Source organism: Pseudophryne corroboree, chromosome 7 (assembly GCF_028390025.1).
Source record: "Pseudophryne corroboree isolate aPseCor3 chromosome 7, aPseCor3.hap2, whole genome shotgun sequence".
NCBI classification, from domain to species: domain Eukaryota; kingdom Metazoa; phylum Chordata; class Amphibia; order Anura; family Myobatrachidae; genus Pseudophryne; species Pseudophryne corroboree.
In genome coordinates, this window is record NC_086450.1 from 467346243 (window position 1) to 467354399 (window position 8157).

At 45.3% G+C, this 8157-nt stretch overlaps 1 long non-coding RNA gene across 1 annotated transcript; it reads right to left on the reverse strand.

The window, feature by feature from the left end:
* Positions 1-5670: 5670 nt before the first annotated feature.
* Positions 5671-7473, reverse strand: LOC134943872 (uncharacterized). The gene is made up of 4 exons (XR_010181802.1): positions 7410-7473; positions 6700-6741; positions 6316-6396; positions 5671-5733 (listed from the first exon to the last, which is right to left on the reverse strand). It is a non-coding gene; the product is annotated as an uncharacterized LOC134943872 (long non-coding RNA).
* Between the last annotated feature and the right edge of the window lie 684 nt (positions 7474-8157).

Below are 8157 nucleotides of genomic sequence, written 5' to 3' on the forward strand. Positions count from 1 at the left end.
GCGGACTGGACGACCGCAGAGGAGGCCTGGAGGACCGCAGAGGAGGCCTGGAGGACCGCAGAGGAGGCCTGGAGGACCGCAGCGGACTGGACGAAGTCAGCGGCATGGACGACCGCAGAGGAGGCCTGGAGGACCGCAGAGGAGGCCTGGAGGACCGCAGAGGAGGCCTGGAGGACCGCAGAGGAGGCCTGGAGGACCGCAGAGGAGGCCTGGACGACCGCAGAGGAGGCCTGGACGACCGCAGAGGAGACCTGGAGGACCGCAGCGGACTGGACGAAGTCAGCGGCATGGACGACCGCAGAGGAGGCCTGGAGGACCGCAGAGGAGGCCTGGAGGACCGCAGAGGAGGCCTGGAGGACCGCAGAGGAGGCCTGGAGGACCGCAGAGGAGGCCTGGACGACCGCAGAGGAGACCTGGAGGACCGCAGCGGACTGGACGAAGTCAGCGGCATGGAGGACCGCAGAGGATGCCTGGAGGACCGCAGAGGAGACCTGGAGGACCGCAGAAGAGACCTGGAGGACCGCAGAGGCCTGGACCACAGCAGCGGACTGGACGAAGTCAGCGACTTGGGCGAACGCAGAGGAGACCTGGAGGACCGCAGAAGAGACCTGGAGGACCGCAGAGGCCTGGACCACAGCAGCGGACTGGACGAAGTCAGCGACTTGGGCGAACGCAGAGGAGGCCTGGACGACCACAGAGGCCTGGAGGACCGCAGAGGAAACATGGAGGACCGCAGAGGAGGCCTGGAGGACCGCAGAGGAGGCCTGGAGGACCGCAGAGGAGGCCTGGAGGACCGCAGAGGAGGCCTGGAGGACCGCAGAAGAGACCTGGAGGACCGCAGAGGAGGCCTGGAGGACCGCAGAGGAGGCCTGGAGGACCGCAGAAGAGACCTGGAGGACCGCAGAGGAGGCCTGGAGGACCGCAGAGGAGGCCTGGAGGACCGCAGAGGAGGCCTGGAGGACCGCAGAGGAGGCCTGGAGGACCGCAGAGGAGGCCTGGAGGACCGCAGAGGAGGCCTGGAGGACCGCAGAGGAGGCCTGGAGGACCGCAGAGGCCTGGACCACAGCAGCGGACTGGACGAAGTCAGCGACTTGGACGACCGCAGAGGAGGCCTGGAGGACCGCAGAAGAGACCAGGAGGACCGCAGAAGAGACCAGGAGGACCGCAGAAGAGACCTGGAGGACCGCAGAGGAGGCCTGGAGGACCGCAGAGGGCTGGACGACCGCAGAGGCCTGGATTCAAGTGTGCTGTTGCCAGGAACACCAATGATGACCAGCACACCTGCTCACAGGCCACTTCGCAATACATTCGGAGGCTCTCTGAACAATATTGCCCTGGCTGTCATCTCAACTTCCCTGGACGACCATCTGTACAGAGCTTCAAATGGACATATTCAGAAATATGCATATTCTCTGTTCCAGCACCATGTACGGTACGACAAATACTTGACGTGGGCCAATCGTGTGAACTTTGATGGTTCCAAGGGCAAACTTCCGCTGCCCAAAAATCTGGTACATGACATCATGGCTAGGTGTGAACGCCGCGTGAGGATTGGTGATCCAGAAAAGAGGAAGATAAGGGATACCATAAACTCTGTGCTGAGAACGAAGAGGAAAATGACTTGGAAGCTCGACTATGATGAAACCAGATCATTACCTACTTCCTAGCTTCAGCACATCAGCTTCACACAGCTGAAGCTAAAAAATTGTGTCAATGTACCTGTATGACCTGTACATTTTCTGGGGCTGCATGCACTGTGCTGAATCCACTTGGAGCAGCTCGGTTACTCAAAGGGGAGTGCATGAACTTGGCTCACCACATTCCTGGTAATGTAAGGGCCTGTTACAAGTTGCCCCTTTTATTCCTGTTGATTTTTTGGGCGCTGCTGTATCTATCCTGTAGCAGCCGAGTCCATTGTGCTGTGTCCATCTGGGGCCTTGGGCTGCGTTTCCATCCAGGGGCTGCTGTTGTCAGTCCTCTATTCTGGTGTCCGTATGCGACAGTGTTAAAAAGCAAAAGACAAAAACGAAAAATAATTCAAAAAAGCAAAACCTAAAAATAAAGTACAAAAACCATTACCCCGCACCACCACCACAAAAAAATAAATTATAAAAATGTTAAAGTTGATATTGTTACTGTATTTGTGCTGTTACCTTTTGATTAAAGTACCGTACAGTATGTGTGATGTTGGCTTTATTACAATACAGTACAGTATGTGTGATGTTACATGTTCCAAATGATTTTGTCCGTAAATAAAGTGTTTCTTAAAATAAACATGACGTGGTTTCCAATGTTTGTATTCCCAACTTACTGTACTGTATAAATTAGTACTACTGTATGATGGGAATTCAATTAAGAGTGGTATACTGTATGTAAAACAACTTGGTTAGGCATCTTGCATTTCATATTTTAATAAAAACCACAGGAAACTTCTATTTTTAAAAGTTTATTGAAGAAAAAAAAGGTGTTTTTTTTTAAATAAAGTTTGAAAGTTAATTAAAACAAAAAAGTAGTTTGTTCTTCGTTACATTCTTTTCTTGTGTATATAGATATCTGTGGGGGAAAAAAAAAAAAAAGTATTAAAGTAAAGACACTCATGTTCATTTGTTTTCCAAGAAAATTTGTGGAACCACACAGCCCAGCAATAAGTCATGCTGGGCTGTGTGGTTCCACAAAAGGCATGCGGTACAAAGTGAAATAGTGGTGTCAGTGGTCAGCACTTTGACACGCTAACATTTGTGGAACCACACAGCAATGGCTGACACACATAAAATGGCTGACACACACAAAATGCCTGACACACACAAAATGCCTGACACACACAAAATGCCTGACACACACATGCTGGAGTGAAAACACATGTTTGCCAAACAGTCGACAGCACATGTCGGCCAGATGGCCGACCAAACTTGCTCCAAATCACCCCAAACTGGCCAGAAAGCACCCCAGCACACTCAGGAGGTACTGTACACCACAGCTAAATTAGGAGAGAATTTCATTACAAACAGCCAGATCTTGCAGATTATCTGCCAGATAATTGTATGGTGTACAGTATGCCTATCTTATACAGTAGAAAAAGATACTATACAATGGAGTACAAGAACAAACATTTTTATTAAATAAAATTAAATTAAACTTAATAAAATATTAAAATAGTGGTCCACTAGGAGGTGGACCACCACCCGCTGGAGCTGGATGGCACGCTGCAACTGTTCTGTGGGAAAAAAAGGACAGTATTACAAAACAAATACTGAATACTTTACAGTGTAGTAATGGCAATACAGTACTTTACTCTATATTAGACAATATTGTTATTTACAATGTACAGTACTGTATTGTCAGTACAGTAAATCAAACACTACTGTATGCTGTCGAGGTAATTTAAACATTGCTTTAGTTTACCTCTTGTATAAGTGGGCTGCTGCCTGCCCGCTTCTGGGCCAGCCCACCTATCTTGCCCCTGTCTGGGGCCCCCATAAATAATTGGCACTATATTGGAGAAAAAAAAACATTTAGTCACATTCAAATAGTAAACAATTATTACTGTATACTGTAGGTACAGTATTATACTGTATTGCTGGTATTCAAAATATAAAGTACTGTACAAGAGTTTAGCTTCAATAGGTCATAAACAAATTGTCAAAGGAATTAAACACCACAGTACAAATACTGTAGACATTTACTGTATGTATTAGCAGTCATGACATTTCATGACCGCTTCAGAAAAAAGAGGGTTACAGTACTGTAGGTGGTGTTGTAGGGAGTACTATCCATAATAGTGGACTGTACTCAGAGCCAGCCATAAATAATATGATTCCCTAGTCAAGTTTTTGGATGCTGCCCCCTTGCACAGATGCTATTTCCGCCTCTGAGCCTGTACCCCTTTCCCAGCACCATCACCCCTCAACCATAGCAGTCGTCATTTTGGTGCTCCTCCAACTTACTGTACTGTATGTTTAAAATAGCAACAGTGTGCACATTCGGTGTGCATCCCAAAACGGTGCATGTTCTTGCTGGGAAGGGGCAAGGCCACACAGTAATTCCCCAATCTGAAATGACGCCACACAGTACTGCAACTTTATTCACAACATATCATGCAATAGTGTCTCTTTTTCTCGTTACATCATATGATAGTACCACATTACTCCTCAAAGTATTCCCACTTATTCACATTGCATCACATCATATTGCTCTTTGTTCACATTAGACCACACAGTAGTGCCCTTGCTACAGTATATGTTACACAACAAAGTACTGTATACACATAATGCTGCACATTAGTAATGCATTTTGTATGCACAGAATATACTGTAGGCATGCTGCATATCATATTAATCAGCAGAAGCTGCTTGTGCCCCTGGGCATTTGGCAAGTATGCCTATGCCTAGGGCAGGCTCAGACTGGAGATCAGTACGTAATCCCGCTGGACGGGATCCCGGCAGTCAAAATACAGACGCCGGAATCCCGACCACACAATCCCGACAGGGGCGGCGAGCGGAAAGCAGCCCCTTGCATGCTTGCTTCGCTCGCCACGCGGTGGGCACGGTGCCTCGCTACGCTCTACACACTATTATATCAGTAGTCAGGAAACGCAGCATGCATTTGTGGAGTGAAGAGGGTGAAAAAGGAGAGAAAGTACAGTTTGTACTGTAAGGTTATGTCAGAGGGTGTGAAGATGATCAGCTCAGTGTTATACATGTTACAGTAAGTTAGAATACAGTACAGTGCATTATGTATTTCTATTTTATTACCAGGTGTCTCCTCCACTGGTTGGCGACGGACTGTAAAAAGATAATACAGTACAGTTAGTCATATCAGTTTGACTTAAAATAATGTTGGAGAAAAAAAAAAATACTGTAATTACAGTACCAACTATTGCTACTGTACAGTATATTTACCAAAAATGTATTCTGGCTCGTCGTCTGTGGGTAAAAGAGAAGAATATTATAAGATACAGTATACAGTAAAAAGTATAGTAATAGTACACTAGTGTCCAGGCCCAGTGTCAGGTGGGTAAAAAAAGGTATGCTTGTGACAGGCATGGTGATTCCAAGGGACCCCACCGAGACCATCAGAAAATTTGTGAGTGACCCGTATGCCGGTGATTATGACTAGAATAAGGTACAGTAGCAACTCTTTTTTCTTTTGAATTATGTATACTGTACAGTACTGTATGTGCATATTGTACAGTACACTTAAAATATTTAGCAGTTACTGTAGTGGTAATTTTTGGGATGACAGTATTAGCATACTGTAAGCATCCAACTGAGGCCCCCAAACAGATGCCGCCACTAGGTACAGTACGTGCCTCTCGTGCCTAATGGGAAATTCATCACTGACAGTATCTAGAGAGATGAATGGAGAGACAGTGACAAGGGGTGAGAGAGAGAGAGAGAGAGAAATTGAGTAAGATGGGTGTTTTTTTTAGAACAGGATGTTGTCCATACAGTAGCAACCAATCAAATATTACCTACTGTACTGTATTATCGTCTGTAAGTGTAACTAGATACTGTAAATGTTAATGTGGGATGTGATCGGTTGCTACTGTATGGGCAATATCACCAGTTCAAACAAAAACAATTTTCATCCGATTTCTACGCATTTGCCAGAAAAATCTGATGAAAAGTGCTACTCTGATGGCATCAGATCAATGTCAGTAATAATTCTTACCACTAAATGCAGCATCATCATCATCATCCTCCTCCTCCTCCGTGGCCTGTTCCAGTGTAGGGCCTGTGAAAAAAAACATTAATGTGAAAAAAAAAAAAGGTTAATTCCAGGAAATACACATACCCTCCAACATGGTACAAAATGCTCTGGTTCTGGACTTCCCTCTTAATTTATTATTGCCATCACCTGTGAAGAAACAGCTTTCTTATCATATAACTAGTTCAACACAGGTGATGGAAATCATAAATTAAGAGGGAAGTCTAGAAACAGAGCAGTGCGGCGGGTCATGTTGGAGGGTCTGCATACAGAAACATAGAATTTGATGACAAATACTGTAAGAACCACTTTGCCCATCTAATCTGCCTCTTTTTTTTAACCTTTTTTTTACATCAAACCTTATAACAATTTTCCCCAAACATCACATGATGCAAAGATAAATAAATAAAAAAATAAATAAAAAAAGAGGTGCAAGATGGAATTGTGATTGGGCCCTCCCAACCACCCTTATGTTATATAAACAGGGTCTGCCACACGACTGTGGCTGAAATGACTGGTTGGTTTGGGCCCCCACCAAAAAAAGAAGCAATCAATCTCTCCTTGCTCAAACTGGCTCTACAGAGGCACGATGTACCGGACTGGACTTACTTAATGGGTGCAGTGTGGTGAGGGACAGAGAGTCCTGGTCCTCCTCCTCCTCCTCCGCCACCGCCTGTGACAGTGTAGGGCCTGTGAAAGCAAAAAATCCATGAAATATACTTTTGTATTCTGTGTTGAATACAGTAAAGCAAAAATTCAGTCAGGAATTGGAGGAGGAGAGTAAATTTCGCACACAGAGACGAGAATGTCGAGGCCAGAATCAGGGGGTAGTGGAGGAGGGTTAGGATACCGTACCTCACCCTGTTGGGATTGCTGCAATCAGGATGCCACTGTCGGTCACCTGACCGCTAGAATCCTGACTGCTGGTCACGCAAACCCAACCCATTGGTTTAACACAATGTACAGTACAGTACAATACTGCAGTTTACTTACCAAGTTGGGGAGAGGGTTTTTCATCCTCACTGTCAATAATTACTGAGTTGAAAATAAAAAAATATTATAAACAAAATACAGTAGAGTACAGTTACTACAAAATTGCACAGTAGTACAGTGCTACAGGAGGCAGAGATATATTCATAATACAGTAGGAGCAGAATGACTGTCCAGCGGTAGGGGACATACAGTACTGTATTTAAAAGACCTGCTGTCTGGATCCCGACATTCAGAATGCAGAGTGTGGATTCAGAGTATGATTGGAGGGTTAGGCTAGTGGAGGGTGGGTCGGATGCACAATTTTGGGCACCATAATACAAAATGGATATCGTGGAACTACAAAAGGTTTAGAGGCGGGCGACCAAAGTGATGAAGTGGATTGAGAAGATGGAATACAAGGAAAGGCAGGCTAGGCATGTTTACATTGGAAAAGAGGAGATTAAGAGGGGACATGATTAACCTTTACAAATATACTGTATACAGTAAGGGGACAATACACAGGAACGGTTTTTGATAAGATGGACACAGAGGACACGTGCACAGTAACTCTTGTTGAAGTAGAGGCGATTTCGCACAGAGGCGAAAAGGGGTCTTCACAGTGAGGGAAATACTGTACAGTACATGTTTAGAATTCCCTGCCTGAAAAGTAATAAAAGTGGACTTGGTCAATACTTTTAAGAATGGGCTTGAGAAAATCCTACTGTACTTACTATAATCTGGCTCCTCTTCCCCCGAATCAATGGGAATGAGCTCCTCCTCTGTATCAATTACGAGGCGGTCTGTGTGTAAAAGATGACAAGTATTGTAAAATACAAAAATTACAGTAATACTGTAGGAAACTAGTGTGTCTGTAACAAAAAGTAATTATTACCACTTCCGGAGCTCTCGGATGCAGCAGCAGGTGGTGGTGGTGGTGGTGTTGGTACTGTGGGAAAAAAAATAACAGTACTGTAAGTGAAGCTGTCAATTGGAAACATGTACTGTACAGTATCCAGGACACATGTACAGTAGTGTAACAACGATGACAGTAGCACCAGAATTCTCGTTACACAATACCTGGCAGCGCAGCAGGTGGTGGTGGTGGTGGTGGTGGTACTGTGGGAAAAAAAATAACAGTACTGTAAGTGAAGCTGTCAATTGGAAACATGTACTGCACAGTATCCAGGACACATGTACAGTAGTGTAACAACGATGACAGTAGCACCAGAATTCTCGTTACACAATACCTGGCAGCGCAGCAGGTGGTGGTGGTGGTGGTACTGTGGGAAAAAAAATAACAGTACTGTAAGTGAAGCTGTCAATTGGAAACATGTACTGTACAGTATCCAGGACACATGTACAGTAGTGTAACAACGATGACAGTAGCACCAGAATTCTCGTTACACAATACCTGGCAGCGCAGCAGGTGGTGGTGGTGGTGGTACTGTGGGAAAAAAAATAACAGTACTGTAAGTGAAG